The sequence below is a fragment of the Rhagoletis pomonella genome, unplaced genomic scaffold (genome assembly GCF_013731165.1).
Source record: "Rhagoletis pomonella isolate Grant_MI unplaced genomic scaffold, Rhpom_1.0 Rhpom_scaffold_00005, whole genome shotgun sequence".
Taxonomy (NCBI): Eukaryota; Metazoa; Arthropoda; class Insecta; order Diptera; family Tephritidae; genus Rhagoletis; species Rhagoletis pomonella.
The window spans coordinates 33,045,010-33,058,911 of record NW_023458559.1 but is presented as its reverse complement, the minus strand read 5'-3'; positions in this window follow the sequence as shown (position 1 = coordinate 33,058,911).

The following is a 13,902-nucleotide window of genomic DNA, read 5'->3' as shown; positions in this document are numbered from 1 at the left end:
AAAAAATGTTGCCGATAGATGGCGCTGGAGTTCAGATATTAGGAACACCGTGGTCTTCATTGACTCCATGGGCCTCATGTACAAAAAGGGAGTCTAAGTTCAGACACAGTTTTTGCACTAATGAAGTGAGCTCAAGCTCAAGAATTTATACCGAAAATCGAGTAGCAGTCAGGCAGCTTTCAAAGCTTTAGACTCACACATAGACAATGAAAATTCGCTTATTGAATGTCGTACATCTCTCACCATCGAGATAGCCCAGATTTATAGTAAATTAATTTATGTAGGTGCTTGGTTTCCTGGATATCAACGAAATTGCAAAAGTTAAGAAAGGAAAGATTCGACAACATCCTTCAAAGAAATGTCACTATTTGTATGATGAACAGTTAAAACTCTTTCGTCCAATGAAATAGAAAGAATTTTTAGCCATATTATAACAGAAAACGTACATCTGTGCTATTGAGTGTTCTTATGAGGGAAAAAAATTGTTTGCTCCATATAAAATACATGGGTAACTTTGATCATTTTAAGCGACCTCTACATATTTTTTGATTTCAAGAAAATCTAGAAACTATTGAGTGAGATCAATAAAATACCGACGTTAGTTTCTTCAGACCACCCTAATGTAGACATATCCATTCATATGTACTTATTTTATGTATTTGCGCTAATATAAAGTCTCTTATCAACAAATCCCATATGACTTTGACTGCAATTTCACTTCATAAATTAGCGTAGACACACAAAACACTTTGCCTTCTATGAAGGATTATCAACAGAAGGTGACGAAATGAGTTGATGCAAAGATGATTTGCAGATGCTATCCCCTTTTCTTGAAAATACGATTGCTGTGGAAGACAATTCATCACACTTGTGCCTTCACGTAGCTCTTATGCATAATACGCATATTGTATGTGCGCCAAAAATATGCTCATGTGAATATTGGTGTCAAATTGAAATTGTGCGTTTCGGCATTCTGCATAAACATTTCTTAGAGGGGGAGTTCAAAATGTTTTTATTGACTTAATAAAGCGCAAAATAAATTATGCCGGAAAAGTATACAGGTGTTTAGAATCAGAAAAAGAAAGAAATAAATAATTTATCGCGCAAGGTAGTAAATAAATTCTTTATTACCATAAATATATTTGTGAATTTTTTTCCAAAGGACGACTCAACCTCTTTTCGACTTGTCGCAAAATTTCTACTTTTTTGTTTTAAACAAATAATCAGAAAGTTTTCAAATCACTCGCTGGCAGCACTTAGGGCTGACGTTGCTGAATTATTACAAAAAGTAACGCTCTTATATTTCGTAATAAGGTAGCTGTTGTGTGATGTGGTCTTTATTATACTTATATTCATAGTGAATCAATATGTGGGCTCTTGCCATACTATCATCTGATTAATTTATTTCAATTATAACCGAAACTATCGGAGCGGTGAGCTTCAGAGAAAATAAACTACTGGGTCATACATTGTTCTCTTAGGGAAAACTGACAGGCTCATGAATGCTATCAATGAAGGAACTGATGAGGTATATTGAACACGATGCAACGGCAAGGAGAAAACTGAGGCAATCATCCTCGATTGGGTCGCAACAAGTAAACGACTGCAGGAGAGAGTTTGCCACAATTATTGATTAAATCGAAATAACCCTCTAGGACGTAGTGAAATTCAGCTCTGCATAAAATGTATTCCACATGGTGGACATGGTTCCTCTGCTGAATCGAAATTTTCCACTCGAAGGAGGGAGAAGGATAAATGCCAGATCATTATGATCTGAACAGTTGACTGTAAAGAACACTGACCCGTGGATGTGCATTCCGAAAGGATCAACATAGCTTACTAAAAGGCTCAGTCACATCTGTACGAAACAGGGCATGAAGAAGACTCTCTGCAAGTGTGAGGCTCTTGCAAAAGTGAAGTTAAAGGCACTCGCTCAAACACTCGTGCAGAATACTTGAAAGTGCAGCTGCCTCTCTGTGAATGTGTGTGTGGTTTGAAAAGGACTCACATTTTCTTTAATTGCCTGCCACCACGGGGAAGAACCTATAAAGGTAAAAAAAAAAATAACTATTTCGTTGATGCAGCTCTTTACCTGGGCATGTAAGATGATCTTGAGCTTACCTCTGTTGGACACACTGATCTAAGCAGGGCTTAGTGATTCACTACAATAAGAAATTGATCAACAATATAGTATTAAAGGTTATGGTCTGTAGTTATAGTCAAAATAAGGTCGACTTTAAAGTTAGTTACAGCTTTTTTGACTATTGAAGATAATGTCAAAAGGCCGCAAATTATCTACGAGTCGAATTTATTTTGACCTATGGGCCTATTACTTTAGAGGCGCTATTTTCGACTAGAACAATTTGCTTTGAGTTTTTATTTGATAAAAAAATTTCAGTTTGCAATATGTTTGACTTTTTTTCTTTTCTACTAGAGAAATAAATGCTGAATTCTACATCATGCATTCATGTATATGTACTAGGTTGGTCCTTAAAATTTCAACTTAAAAAATAAATATTTGCAAACCCCAGTAGCGATCCCTAATTTTTTTCTAATTTTAAAATTTTGATGGACGTCCTTATTTCGTAGTGAAGAAAAAAAAGGAAGAGGTTCCCCATACACAATTTAGATGTTGATAATTTAGGGCGATGCATGCATGGATTTGTTAACTTGCTATGAGAGTATGCTACTCTTAAATCGGCCCAGCACTTAGCCCACCTTGCCTATCAAAAGAAACCATAATTTATTAATGTGTTTCGTATCGTTTTGTTGTTGTTCTATATTTATTCCATTGTAATTGTTATGCTTATTTGTCTAATGACATATTGTCACTCGCTGAGTCGATGCGCCGCTGGATGCATTGAATTTCACCGTACATGCTCCGCTTATCCTTTCGCATATGAAATTTGTTATTTGACCAGCGTGCGATGGGCTAAAACCTCGACATGGCTCGAATGCCTTGTACTGATTTTTGAGCTACACGATTGTTTCACTAACACACAAACAATTACAAAAGCAGATAAATATGCTTTTACATATGAACTTACATTTGTTGGTCATTAAAAGGACACGTGCAAGTGTAGCGCCACGTGACCAGTCAGTCAGTCAGTCATTCATTCAGTGAACCACGCAGACAGCGTACAGTAGATAAATGCAGCAGAGTAAAAGTATATTTTTATTTGTTGTTATTTGTGTGCGTTAAAGTATAAATTTCCGCGCAGTAAGTAAATACTTGCCCACCGCCAAAGCGGATGTTGGCATCTTCAGTGGCTAGCGGTATTGTTTGTTTGCCTACTCATGTACTTCCGCGCTGGGCTTCTTTTGCTAATATGAAAATGAATAAGGAATCGCTTGCCTGTATTTTCACCTCAGCATGTGCGTGCGTATGTGCGTTATTTTCTTTTGTTTTCCTACTTTTATTTATTCATAATTTGTTTGCCGCCTGCCCTCGCTGCAGTCATTCACTTTGAGTGTCGCCGCAAGTGTCCTGCGGCCGGACGAACAGTCGACTGGTCGACCGACCCACCATCACTCTTCCTCCTAGCGGCCAGCAGTCAATAAGTGCTGCAATTACCACTCGGAAAATAATGAAAATAACATGACGGTGACAACAATCGTGTAAACAAAAGCGTAAAAGTATCCATTCGATCGACGCGGCATGTATTCATTTGTTAGATTTTGAAAATTGTTTTGATTTTCATTTTCATTATTTTGGCTAATTTTTGTGTCAATGTTTATTTGTCAGCCTGCGTATGCCCATTGGCGACTTGTGCGAACGGCGCTTCATCGGTGGGCGTGTGAAGCATGTTAATTTGTTTTTAATTGTACTACAGCAACAAGAAAAACGGTGATATGGTTGGCTAGAAAAGATTGTTGCAAGTGTGCGTGGGAATGGGAGAAGAAGAGTTCTTAGTGGCTGAAGATTTATAAAATGATGAGCTCAAGCATAGAACATGTATAGTATTCGTATGTACATTAGGGCGGTCCAAAAATGCCTGTGAAAAATTAAAGTCGGTTTTATTATGCTTTCACTCCCTAGGGGTGTTCTATACCGAAAAAATATACCCCTTTTTAATTTTCAAATCAAAAAATATTTAGAGGTCGCTCAAAGCGCGTATTTTATTTGGTATAGAATTCTAAAAAAACAAACATTTTTCTATCGGAAAACTCTTCATCTGCATCCCAATAATAATACCCAATTGCTTATTTAGCTCATTAAACGCGAAAGCAAAAGTGGAAATTCAGAGGAACCAAATTTTGGAGGATACTAAAAATGAGGATATGTACAAAAACCGATAATAAAAAGTTTCGACTTCTATAAAGGGGTGTCTGTACGCTCTGACACATATATGTAACAGTCTTGTCTTGTAATAAAAATTTTCATAACATCACTATTAGTCTGTGAAATTCGGGCTTGACATATATGTAACACAAGCGTTTAAAGAGTTAACCATTTTTTCATCGCAACTATAATTTATAGGTCCGCCAAAAACACACCAAAACACCAAAAAATGCAGTGGGGGGGGGGGCAAATAAAAAATCGTTAGTATTAAAAAATGGTTAAATAAATAATTGGGTATTATTATTGTAAGTCTCCTGAAGAGCAACAGAGTTTTCCGATCGAAAAATATTGATTCTCAAGAATTCTATACCATTCCACGAAAAGTATTTTTTCCTCATATAAAAATACAAGGAAAACTTTGAGCGCTTTAAGCGACCTCTAAATATTTTTGTATTTCAAAATAAAAAATGAGGGTATACTCTTTTCGATATAGAACAATCCTAGGGGTGAGAGCATTACAACTCCGACTTTACTATTTTTGGACCACCGTAATGTACATACAGTTATGTGAAATATAATAGGGACACCATATTTTGCACAGTTTTGACTATATCGCTTTTTCTTGTTTAAGATTTATTAATCTATATATTAATACGCTAACATAAATTTTGTCTCCGTTCGTTTGGTGATTCTACTGAACCGATTTCAAAACCAAGAACACCGTTGGAAAGGCATTTTTCTGTAGATGAGGAGAGTTTTTATAGTTTCGAAATTGGTTGAAAATCGTCATTTAAAAATTTCCGTAATTGTGTATGGTTGTTTTTGTAACCTGTTCAATTCAACTGTTTCGCATTTTGTTTTACTTCGTATTTGAAATTAAACTTTGAAATAAAGATAATTATGAAGATGAAGAAACAAGTGATAGCGATGAAGACAAAAAAAGGCTAAAGTGAAGATAAAGACGAAACTTGAGATAAAGGCGAAAATGGAGACAATGAAAAATACATAAGAATTAGGTTAACAGAGTTGAAATTTTCCGATAGGAATCGAAATAAAATCGGCCATAAAGGTTACTGAAATTTATCGAATCATCGAAGTTTATAATTATCGAAATTTATCCATGCTTATTAAGTTATCGCAACGTATCGAATTATTCAAACTGATCAGTGTTTATGAGTTGTCGAAATTTATAGACACAGAAACTTAGTTGTCAAAATTTACGGATAGTTATCGAGCTATAAAAACGTGTGGGATTAACAGAATTTGTCAAGTTAAAGAAAAGTATCAAGTTATCGATATTTATTGAATTATCATTATTTATAGACTTAACGAAATTTATCGAGGGGTCGTAATGCATGGAGTTCTTTCAACATACAGAGTTATCGATAATTATTGATCTACTGAAATTGGTTGGTTCAACGAAGCGAAGTTTTTGGAATTTTCAAATTATATCGATTTATTGAAATTTCAAGGTTATATAAGCTTATTGATTTATCACTGCTTATCGAATTTAATCGTCTTAACAGAGTGTAACGAGTTATCAAAATGTTTAGATAGTTTAAAAAAAAAATGTGGAGATGTCAAAAGTAAAAATTTATAAAGTTATAAAGTTATCTAAATTTATCAAGCCATCGAATTTCACAGTTATCGAAATTGGTCGAGTTAACGAATTTTGTTGAGTTATTGAACTTTAGTGCTCTTGAAATTCATCGAACTATCGAAATGTATCAAATCATTGAAATTTATCGATAAGCTTGAATGTATCGGGTCAATTCCAAGTCCTGCCGAAGTCCTCCAAAGTCCTTCTCAGATGAAAAAAGTTTAATTACGTTTTAGCAGAAGATCTTCCGGTTAGTTAATTTGTACCATATAAGTTTTGCTACGTGTTAAGTTAGAAAACCTCTCCAAGGCTTCTAAAACTAAAAAAACTGTCGAATTTCGACAGTAACTGGCACTCTAGTTTTTTATAAAAAGGCAGCTCAGTATCATACAAAATCATATAAGTCCAAATTTAAAACTTTGTAGGACATTTAGAAAAACTTTACAAACTTTTGCAACAGCAAACTTTTTATTCCGAACGTTTAGAAAAATTCTAAGTAAACATTTTTATAGCCTACTAAATTCTAGCTCAAGAAAGACCAAGTTTAAAGTGGTTAAGAATTTTCTTTGATTTTTGATAATTTTTTCTACTCGTGATGTTCTAATTTTTTCCAAAAAAAAAAAAATGTCGAATATACTTTGTATGGAAGAAAACGCATGACACCACCAGCAAAAAAAAAATATCCGAAAATCAACGCGAACTCCTAGCCACTTGAAACTTGCACTGTCACCTAGGATTTAGTGGGCCACAAAACTGCATATTTAGAATTTTACTAAAAATAAAAGTGTTTTTTTTTTAAATATTTTTATTGAGCTTTGTACCACGATTTTTTATTAGGAAAAATTGAAAAAGCAGTATGAAATGTTAATAAGCCACAATAACCCCCCTGCCTGCCTGAAACTATACAAAAAAGCAAATAAGCAAATGGATGTATAGAATTGACAACAACAACCACGCTGTCGAGTTTAAATAGCGGCAAATCAGCTGCACTTGATAGTAGTTGGTTGAATAAGGAAAATGAATTAGCAACAAGAGTTTACGGGATGTACATAGCTCAGTGGTTAACGCTTCTGACTTTGAACATCGAATTCGCAGGTTCGATCCCTGCTGAAGTCTAGAAAAAGAAGTCTGATGAGGAGATGTGGTGATCTCCGAAATAGTGCTATAACTTCTACCGCTTAGACTTTGTTGCTTTTTCAATTTTTCCTAATAAACAATCGTGGTACAAAGCTCAATAAAAATATTATAAATGAAATGTTAATAAGCCACAATAACATTGACAAAAGTGTTTTTGTTGTTGTGAAATTTTGCGAATTTTTTTTTGATTTTTCTACAAAGTCTAAAATTTGGACTTATATGTTTTTTGTTAGATACCTTTTAATAAAACGTTAGTTGTTGTAAAATTATCTTGAATGTTAGCGCATTCCATAACCACATTTTTGAGGTACAGACTTGACTGCAGGAATACCAATACCACCCATCAAAGGCAATACCTTCAAAGAATAAACCGTTTTTTCGCTCTAATGTAAGATTTGAGTGCCGTAAGATAGGCGGTTTTGCAAAAACATCGACGATATCTTTTTTATAAAATTTTCATTTAAATACAATTTCGCGTCAGAATTTCGTTCTTTATACAACCAAACTGAAGAAAATGCGCTTGCTAAGATAAGATTTTCGACCAAGAACACGTTTTTGTCGAAATATGTAACAACTAGTGAGGTTTGCTCATATACCATAACTATCAAAATAATGTAATGAACGCTAATAATAAAAAGTTACGTGTATCTAATATGTAACCGTTGGTCAACATATTGCACACACTAAAAAATCTCCAGCAATTACTGCCGACATAAAAGCACAGTTATTATCCACCACAAAAAGATTTCGCATATTGGTCATAACGTTTTTTTAATAAAATTTGCGGATATACTTTACCGAAGTTTTTATATACATACTTATAAGTAGATACAGTGACTCAAACAAATGACCACGTGTTTTTTTTTAAATATTCGCAATATTTTTCCATTTGATTTTTTTTCGTTATTTTTATATACAAATATCGTCTAAGCTTTAACCATAACCGTGTAAATCACAGTTTCTAACTTTATGCAAAATATAGGAAAACTCAACAAATTCTCATCAAAATTTCAACTCCTTATTTTGAATTTTTAGAAACTTTTTGGGTATGCAGTTTTATAGCCCATAAAATTTTAGTCTAAAGAAGTGCAAGTTTCAAAAAATCGCGTTGATTTTTTAGACTTTTTTTTTGATGCTATTTTTTCGGGTTATTTAATAAGCGTAGTTTACAAAAACCTGCGTTGTACTTTGAAATTTTGTTGCTGGTGGCGTTTTATTTCATAAGAAATTCATAATTATAGGAAAAAAGTGCGAAAATTTCTTACCAAAAAAAAATTCTCAAAAATCAACGTGATTTTTTAGCCATTTGAAACTTGCAATTCATTAGACTAAAACTGTATGTTCTATAAAACTGCATTTTCAAACAATTCTAAATAAAAAGTTGAAATTTTGTTGAAGATTTTTTGAATTTTTCTAAATTTTGTACTAGCTTTGAAATTGTGATTTACACGGTTTTGGTTAAAGCTTATATGATATTTTTATATAAAAATACCAAAAAAGTTTACCTCGAAAAACAATACGAATATTTGAAGAAAATCAACACGGGGTCATTTGTTTGAGTCACTGTTTATTTTTGTAATAATAACTTACAAAATCAACCTGAGCGCCTACAAAATACGTCTGATGCAATAAAAATTGTGAAAAATATAATTTTAATGTGAAATCATTTTGCTTTAAATCGCCTCATCCCCCAACATACACACACACACATACACACATCTGTTATGTGTGTGCTTACGGCAAGTGTGCTTGCAACATAAATTTTGTTATGCGTTTTTTTCATTTTATTAATGCCTACTTACCTTATTTTTCATTTTCCAATGCCTTGTACGAATAAATAAGTTGAATGAAATATAAAAAGTACTATTGCAGAAAAGATAAATGGCAGTTGTAAAGCGAAAGTTGTAAAAAAAGCAAAATTCTTAAAAACGGTAATTGCAAAGCAGCGAAAAGAAAATTTGTAAAATGGATTTCGCATTTAATTTTTACTTTATTTATTTTTTTATTTGTACTGAATGAAGAAGTATGAGTACATTGTGTGCTTGCTGTTTGCGCAATTTAAATTAAAAGTACGCCAAGTGATAATAAAAATTCCACGACAGTGTTGTTGCTTTTTATGACAGTTGAATTGTTAGGAAAATGGGACTTTTGCACTTTAGGTGAGTTTTGCAAGGTGGCAGGGGAGGAGGAGGGCGATAAGCGCCAGTGCCTTGGGTAAGCGCAGTTGAGGGATGCTATTTAAAGAAATTTTGAAATGCTATGCATTTTATTAGTTTGCGATAATAAAACGTTTTGAAAAGTCATCAAGTGCAACAAAAGTGTGATAATAAATAATGCAGACAAATACATACATATGTACTTGTAGGTGAATAGTACAAGGCCTGCAGGAAATTGAATAGAGGTAGTCAGAGTGGCCAGAAATGTATCAAGCCACAGAATCAATCTTTTTTATTTCTAATACATTACTTATTGGAAATGTCCAATATGCACAAAAACACGGTTAAGTGCCAAATTTGAAGTTAGTTGCGCAGGTAAGTAATTCCCATCAATGCTACTGAGAAAGTCTTGACAGAACGCAGAGTGCAGATAGGTCCTACTGAATTTGGTTCTTACATTGTGTTCGTGGACGTCCTTGCTTTCGTCGTCCAGCCATGGGCAGGTCTTTCTTGCGGTAAGGGCTCGATATATCCATATCGTTAAAAAGATAATACCGTTCGGCATTCCATTTACGCGTCGTTCACGCGAATTGAGCCGCAGATCTTGCGTGGAATAGTTCACTCGAAAGCACCTAAAGCCCTCTCATCTTTGTTCGACATTGTTCACGTTTCTGTGCCATATCGAAGAACGGGCATGTCGGGGAAGTTGCAGAGAGCGCTTTTTGTTCGTCGAGAGAGAGCTTTGCTTTTCAATTGCCTACTGAGGCCAAAGTAGCACCTGTTGGCAAAAGTTATTCTTCACTTGATCGCCAAGCTGACGTTGTTGGTGTTGCTAACGCTGGATCCTAGGCAGAGAAAATTTCACTGATTCAAAATTATAGTGACGTCCATTCCGTGGACTCTGTATATGTTTTTAGGAAATACTTTTTCCTAGTCCACCGCTAGACCAACCTCCATAGATTCTTTTTATAAACTGGAAAATGCTGCGGTTGCGTTCATTAGTTTCGGATAAACGATGTCGATATCATCTGCATACACCAGCAGCGTCATTTGCTTGCTATATATAGAACCGATGTGATTCACATTGGCACCTATAACTACGCTTTCCACCGTCAGATTGAAAAAGTCGCATGCGAGTGAATTGCCTTCTCTAAAGCTTCGTTTGGTCTCAAACGGCGGGAGGAGGTCCTTCCCAATTTGGACGAAGCTGAAGGTTGGGCACATGCCGTAAAATTTCTCGAGGAATAGTTTGGTAGAACATTTTAATCCATTAGCTCTCTCACCACCACCACCTTTGATCCCCTTTTTGGGAAGTCTGAATAAATTGGCATTTCGCTCAGATAAAATTTTTTTACTTCTTTTCCACTTATTTTAAACACACTCAGGAAAAAATTTGCCAACTTAAAAAGCTATAAAAAAATTTACTTCAGAATGCAAAAATATACGGAGATTTTACTAAATATATGCGTCTAGGTCTTTTATCCCGAGTTTGAAATGATGTTACACCAATTTGTAATAAAGGTGTATAGATACATCGACCCCTCTGTTTAGATTAAAGCAATCAAAGGTATACATATTTTCCAGCATCTGAAGTATTTGATGTGATGAAAGCTCGTATTAAAACCTCCATGTATCTTTGAGCCCTTTTCTGATTGCAATTATTGTCCAGTAGCTGGCATAAGATATGAGCGACGCAGGCAATGATTGGCCAAATGACTGTAGTACGTATGCAAGTTATCTACTTATTTTAGAAGATCTTCTGAGGGCACATCTTCATATATATAAACCGACATGCTCCGTTGAGTACGAAAAATAGAAATAATCAATGTACTTAGTATGCTGTTGCTGCTGAAAAGTTCATATATGTATTAAACATGTGTCCAATTTCCTCAGCAGAGGAGATTTCAATTCAAACATTGCTCAATGACTCTTGAAAATCCCTATGCCACTATCATTTTTAGAAAAAGTTTCTTGTAAGTGCATATGAGTCCTAAGGGAATTTTAACTTTCGACAAAATCTGTAAACCCTTTCCTTAACATGTGCTTATGAGTTTCCAAATATTTTTACTGTCTATGTTCATTGTGAATAGCTGTCTGTCAAGTGAATTGACCGATTCATCACCTTTTGTGATATTACCTTCAACAGTACAGCTGTAAATGTAAGTAAAGGCAAATGCGCCTCATTTTGTATTCAACTGTGATGAAAACTCTGCATTCCTACTTCTCTCCTCTATCCTATTGCCCATTTCTTAGACAAAACTTCTCATATCATGCGCTTGTATACCCTCTTCTTACATCGTTGGCTTTAACTGGGCAGTGATCAGCTCTCTTTAGAAATTTCTCTACTAATCCTTTATTTTTCTCTTGAATCGTTTCCATACATATTTATAAAGTAGATACATTTTACTTTTGTATAAATTCATATGTATGCATGTGAGGACATGCTTTTATTTACACTTACTTATATTATATTTCCTTAAAGGCTTCTTGGTTAATTCTATAAACTGACCCTCGGCAAATCTTTCATTCCATTGACATGGGAAAACTGCGTTACACATCAATTTTACATCGATTTAAGATTTTCTTTTTATGCTTCTCAAAAGTCTGAATCCCATACATCAATGCTATGCTTTCCTTACGACGCTCTATTCATATGCATATGCATAGATGTGCATATACCCACATATGTATTTATTATGTATGTATGTATGTATTTATTATGTATGTAAAGGTAAAATTTTTTGCTACCTTGTTTATTTGCGGTCAAAGTTAGCATACACAACATTTCCTTTCAGTATTTAAGTTTGTGTACATACTGACCATTGTTCAAGAAATGAAAAAGAAATTTACTGTTTTAAGGAAGAGTAAAGTAAAGTGCTTCTTATAAGAAAACTCAAATGATTGTAAGGTGCACTGCTGTGCATTTTCATAAAAAATCTGCATAATGTTGGTGGGATAGATAGATAAGTAAATAAATAAAAGCACGACAGAACAATAGACACTTAGATCTGAAAGGTATTTTGTATCACTAAATACCATCCCTAACTCAGTAAACCCATGACAACATCGGCTTCCCTAATGAATCCTTGGTGAGCCTTGGTAGTCAAGTTTTTAATAAATAAGAGTCTGGACGATTTGACCTTTGAAAGAAATTTATCTTTGTCTAGGCAAGGCCGAACAGTCAAACAAAGCACGTGTTCGGAATATGCTCTCTTCTTAAGGCAGAGTCGACACCTATTCGGTGCACATGAAATCGTAGTCGTTTGTGGCTCACTAGATACCAGGCTTGGGCATAATGCACTGAAAAATAAGTTTTCATGGCAATAAACGTCTCACTACCACTAAATACCTCTTCAGCTGTTAATTTTATAAGGTAACCGTTAAATTTTCCTTATCGTATCGCGATAAGCCCGCAGGCATTTCGGTGCCGAACACTCCGGACTGTTACTGCTTTGGGCACCATTCTCTTTGACTAATCACTGCATATCTATATAAATGCATTGTTGTATTGTTGTGTTGGTTTCCTTAACAATTCATCGAATACCTTGAGAGTCGCATATCATCACTCTTTGCTCTCACAAGGGGATCGAATGGCTAGAAGATTTATGCATTGATTTTATTTGTAGTGTTTTACGCGGCGGGTTCGCATGCCTTTCGCGAGGAATCATTTTTGAAAACTCAGTCTATCATAAGTTTTGAAACACTGTGCGCAACAGGCTATCGAATTAAAGTATGCGTAAAGATGAATATGAGGATACATATGATGTGTATAATCGAATTCTCATGAATATAGGGGCGTTCTTATAATACCCTCTGTATCGTACGTTAATACATACATATACCTATATGTACTTGTTTGTATATGCAAATTTTCAAGCTATATCCTTGAAACTCCTATTACGCATCTTTCCGCATGCTTTCTTCTACAATTGCAAGTAGCTATGCTACTATGCATACATGTATCAATGTACAAGCTTCTAAAATTTTGCAACGGCTTTGATGAATTCGATTTTAAAATATTTAAGTTCAAGTCAAAAGCTGCAGGCTATAAAATGAAACTACAAACATATCTCTCCTCCAATTTCGCCAGCTAACATTTTATTACGCTGACCAAACTATTCATTTTTGCATGTTGGCATTTTATTGGCAGTTACAACGTACATGAATGGCTGAATAATGGAGCGATTGGACGGACAGCACTAAAACTGGCAAACATTTAGGAGTACAGGAGACTTGGGAGGCATGACAAGCACTTAAGAAGACGCTACTTGAAGAGGTTGTGAAATGTTTGGATGAGATAGTTGCTATGCTATTTTATAGCTTCTTCACTTTGTAGAGAAGGTGGTGTTGGAGAGTCAGCAGCGTCTTTGGGGGAAATGTGCGTTTTGCTGTTTACAAGTCAACTTGCCTCAACTATTTACACTGAACTAAGAGTCAGGCAAAGGCAAAAGGTAAATTGTGGCGATGTGGCAAGTGTTGCTGTAGTGGCATAGACATTTGACCTAACGAACCATAAATTACGACCCGAAGTTTAGCAGAGCATTCGACCGAGCAGCCGGGTGGACCAAGCGACAGTAACACTAATGCAACGGCGAGGGCTTTGGAGACCGCTTACCTCTGCAACAAAGGAGGGCTTAAGCCAAGTGCAAGCCGCTGGTGTGCTGCTTTTGCATTTATTTTTATTGCGTTGGTGTTGAAAGTGCCAAAAGTTGTGAATAGAAGTAATA